Genomic DNA, 4,941 nt, shown 5'->3' with positions numbered 1-4,941 from the left:
AGGGGTCAGTGTGATCCGCTCCCGCCCCCAACCATTTTGAGATGAATAGTTTTGGAAGTGTTTCTTAGGCTTTCAGCTTGGCATGAAGCCCTTGAGCAAGGCGATCACATCGCTAACTATGTTTGCCTCCAACATACTTTAAGGAAGAGGAAGGGATTCACCTACAGAACTGAAAGCTTGCGTCATGATAGAAGTAAAATCCCCCTGTGTCATGAAAGCTTTATATAAATGGGGTAAAACTATCTGGTTCTGGCCATTTACCTGATTTCAACTTTTTGTTGGTCCTCTCTATTTCCTCATCTAAAAATGGTGTGTCCAGCTATGTGGCAGTATGTACACCAAGGGGAGGGCAGTTTCTGAGATATATTGATGAAGCAAGAGAGCATGATAAGAGGAGGAAGAAGAGTCGGAGTGGGGATGGGAAGTTATACAATGTTGAATAATAATCTCTAAATGCAGCTGCAATCCCCTGATTCAAGCAGGCGGGCCAAACACTTCCCACATTTATTAGCCGATTCATAATGCTTCACTTTAGCCCTATCCCTGGCAATCTGAGAATGTTGATATAGGAGACTGAAAAACTTGTGGCACTATGTAGTTTTACAAGAACGGAGGTGCTAAAAGTATATTTATGGAGCTCTTCCAAATCATGAATTCACTGTAATAATTAGAGGTGCACCGAAATTGAAATTTTAAAACCGAAACGAAACCGAAATTTAAAAAACTGTCAGGCCGAAACCGATACCGAAAATGTTTTTTATTTTGTTTTTTGTTATATTTAATTTTCATTTATTTTTTATAAACTTTTTTTAAAAATGTTATTTCTATTTTGTTCATTTTTTAAAAATAAATATTTTTACTTTACTTTTAGGGGTTTCTGGGAAATATTGGGGGTCTAAACAGACCTCTGATATTTCCCTTTTTTAAATGGAAAAAGAGATTTAGGACACAAAGTCCTCAATCTCTTTTTCTGCAGCCTCAGTTATCAATGAACAGGGATCCTCGATGAGTGTTTCTGTTCATTGATAACATGAGGATATGGTATGTTTACTATAACTACAACTATGAATGAACAGAAGGTGATGTAGATCACTCCCATTCATTCATAATTGAGGATATAGTTAACATACCATAGCCTCAATTATGTACAAACACTCAGCGATCACTGATTGCTGAGTGTTTGTAGCCTGCTCTCCTCTCTGACACACACTGTCACAGGAGGCTGATCGAGCGGTGCAGGAAAAGCTCAGCCTTCTGTGACAGCGTGGCCTGTCTCCGCCCACACACCGCTCTGCCGGACTGTGATAGGCGGCCGAGCGGTGTGGGAGGAGAGACACCGGCTGTTGACAGCGCCCTCCTACCGCAGCGCTCGGCCGCCTGTGGCACTTTCTCTCTTCCCCGCTGGGACACACACGGGGAGGAGAGAAAGCAGGGATGCGCCGATGTATCGGCCGAAACATGGCACTTTCGGCATTATGCCAAAAGTGTCATTTTCGGCCGATACGTTTCGGCGGCCGATATCGGTGCATCCCTAGTAATAATGATTTAATCATAGAGGATTTCTCCTTTTTTTTAGTCTGGCACTATGTTACATGAATAAAACCCCTCAGCACGCATTTTAACGCCTCCCAGACTGAGAGGGTGGGTGCCACCCCCCTAGTGGACCAGAACAAAGTCTTGGATGCCATGAAAAATGGCAGATCTACAAACCCAATCAAGGAGCAAATTATAATGTACCCATTGCCTGTCTTGCAATTTTATGAAAGTGGATTATTCACTAAATTGGGGTTTATTCACTAAATAGTGATGGGGGTTTATTCACTAAATGGTTATCGGGGTGCACACTAAGTGCCCTTCCCTCAGAAAGTTTCCCTCTGATGGTGCTTAGTGCACAGAACCAACATGCGGTCTTACAGTGTCCAGGACCAGAGCTGAGAAAGCAGGTTGGGACCAAAGGCAGATAAATATTATTTATTCGTTAATTTTTTTTTTTATTTATGTAAAAATTAGACGGCTATCTCATTTAGTTATAATGCTACTGAATGAGACAATGTCCATTTTATTTATTCTTGATGGTTTTCTTGAATATGCTGTATTTTCTTTGCAGTGGCTGCAAAAATGGAAAACACTATACCAAACCTTAGAAATTTCTCAAATTTGGAGTGGTACCAACGAAAAGACTTGCTGTGTGGCTGTGCTACCACAAACCGTCTTTACTGCTTTCCCTGTCTTCTGTTCTCCACTACCGACAATGTTTGGTCTAACACAGGATTTTGTGATTTGAAGAATCTATCAAGGGGCCCCAACAAACATGAAAAATCAGCAATTCAAAGCCAAATTGCTTTAAAAACTTTCGTAACTTCAAGGATAGATTTGGCTTTGAATCAACAGCGGACATTAAATATCAGCATCCACAATGCTAAGGTGAAAGAAAACTGTGAAATTTTAAAATACCTCATTAAAGTGGCCTGCTTCCTAGCCAAACAGGAATTAGCTTTCCGTGGTAACGATGAAAGTGCAAGATCTTCGAATCCTGGCAATTATGTGGAGTTATTGCATGCATTTGCTGAGAAAGATGAGAGGTTAGCGAAACATTTGGAAACATCCACTGTTTTTTTTTTCTGGCTTATCAAGCAGAATACAGAACAATTTAATTGAAGCAGTCGCTGATGTCATTAGGAATGACATCAAAAAGGAGACAACAGATATCACAAACAAAGCCCAGTTCTCTGTGATCATGTGCTATGTAGCTATAAGTGAGGCGACTTGTGAGGTGAAAGAGGCATTTTGGGGATTTGATGATGTGAGTGACAGACGAGCACCAGCTATTGCTGATTTATGTTTTGGAGTGTGGAAGAAATACAATTGTGCTGATAAGCTGGTATCTCAGACTTACGGTGGAGCCTCTGTGATGGCATCAGATCTTAATGGGGTGCAGGCCAAAATTAAAGAGATGGTACCTGAAGCCACTTTTATCCATTGTTATTCACACAAATTGAACCTGGTACTAATGCATTCAGCAAAATGTATGCCTCAGTGTAAAACATTTTAAAACAGTTGCAACATTTCAATAAGCCAACCAAGCGCACCCACCTACTGAACGAGGTTGTAAAGCGTGGACCGCTCATTCCCCCCCCCCCCTTCCTGCCCTGCCAGGCTGCTACCCTGATTAAGGGTCTGGTATGGGATTTTAGGGGGGCCCTTTTTAAAAAAACTTTTTTGGCGTTTGGGTTCCCCCCTAAAATTCCAACGAGACCAAAAGGGTCTGGTATGAATTGCCAGGAAACCGTACACTGTTTTTTCTTTTTTTATCACATGGGGTCCCCTTACTGTTCCTACCAGACCTAAAGGGTCTGGTATGAATTGGGGACCCCACAGTGTTTGTTTTTTTTTTTTTATATTTCTGTGAACAGTTAAACACTTTAGTGTATTCGGTGACAGCTGTCAGATTCTTTACATTGGGGGTGGAAGTGTCCTCGAAGATGCAGACGCTGTTACAGAATAACACAGATCTCTCAGCTTCCTTCATTATTTACATTTGGTAACATTATTGTTTTACTTTGTCTTTATTTGAGATACAAATGCAGAGAAGCCAGAGAGCGGTAAATGACAGCTCTCCTGCTTGCTGTGTTTCGTTTCCGAATTTTCCGTTAAATTAGGATGTATACGAATTTTGTTATCAAACATTCAGATTCGTTATTTCTGTCATTCGGAAATTTGGATGCTTTCGAATGTCAGAATTTACAGACATTCGTGCAAATTTCAATTCGGAACGAAACTAATTGCACATGCCTAGCTGTTACACAGATGTAAAAATATGACAGTGCATAGTCATAGTTAATAATCATATAATTGTGAAATGAGAACCACATACTTAATTTTCCTTAAGCCATGTATTATAGCAGTTGTATAGCTCCTTGGTTTTCAACTGGTGGGTCCTGACCCAAAAGTGGGTCGCGACCCCATGTTCAGTGGGTCGCCACATGCCTTCCACTTTTCTAGCTAAGAGACTGCTCAGCCTCCCCCTAGCGCAGCACCGTCAGTTCTCGTGCTGAGCAGCCATTCAAAATATGCTGCCCGGTATACATGTAAGCTGCAGAAAAATGTGGTTCGGTTCTGATATTTCGTTGTTTCGGATCCGAAATTCAATGCATTTCGGGTTTTGGATTCGGACGACTGTACCACGCAATCGCACCTACTGCGTGTTCTGGTCTGGAAGGTGTGTTGCATTGCCATTAATTTGAATGACACCCCAAATGCACCTCCCTCCCATAATCCGATAGCCTGCACCCGAACACCCGGTACTGCCGTGCCGTGCATTCCATTGCAGTGCGACTTGGGTCAAAGGAGAAATGTGGGTCCTGAGGTTACACAGGTTGAGAACCGCTGGTATAGCTGGTTAATATACTGCCATCTTGTGGGTGTTTTTGTTATTGCACCATGTTTTTCTGAATTCACTCCCCTTGTGTGCAATGTGCCCTTCTTGAGGAGTTGTCTTCTGGCATCAAAATGGCTGACTGTAACATGGCCACATATTAATCTACTTGCATGGGGGGGAAGCATTACCATCTTCAACCTGCAAATACTGTCTGTTCGTTCATCCTCTGTATCCTGTTGTCTGCTGTCACCTGCTGCATTCAATAAAAAGCTTTGTGAATGCAAAGGTATTTGGTGAGTTTAGCTATCTGATAAGGATTGTCCGCAGTGATTATATCTGCTTATACAGGCCAGACATAGAGGTCTCAGCAAAGGGATAAATCACTAATACAACAATCGGAGAAGGACTAATGACCTTGGAATGCAGAACCTCCAACAGAAGTTTCAATGCCTTACGGAGGGAGAGAGTAAGCTGGGAACAGTCTGGCAGCAGCACAACTTCGGTATTGTTAGATAAAATGTTATCCTGTCACCTGGTAGTCTGAATGACCTCTTTTGATTCCG

Source organism: Nanorana parkeri, unplaced genomic scaffold, assembly GCF_000935625.1.
Source record: "Nanorana parkeri isolate BGI_ZX_2015 unplaced genomic scaffold, ASM93562v1 scaffold565, whole genome shotgun sequence".
Classification (NCBI taxonomy): domain Eukaryota; kingdom Metazoa; phylum Chordata; class Amphibia; order Anura; family Dicroglossidae; genus Nanorana; species Nanorana parkeri.
The sequence above is the reverse complement of the archived record's forward strand: the minus strand, read 5'-3'. Positions refer to the sequence as shown.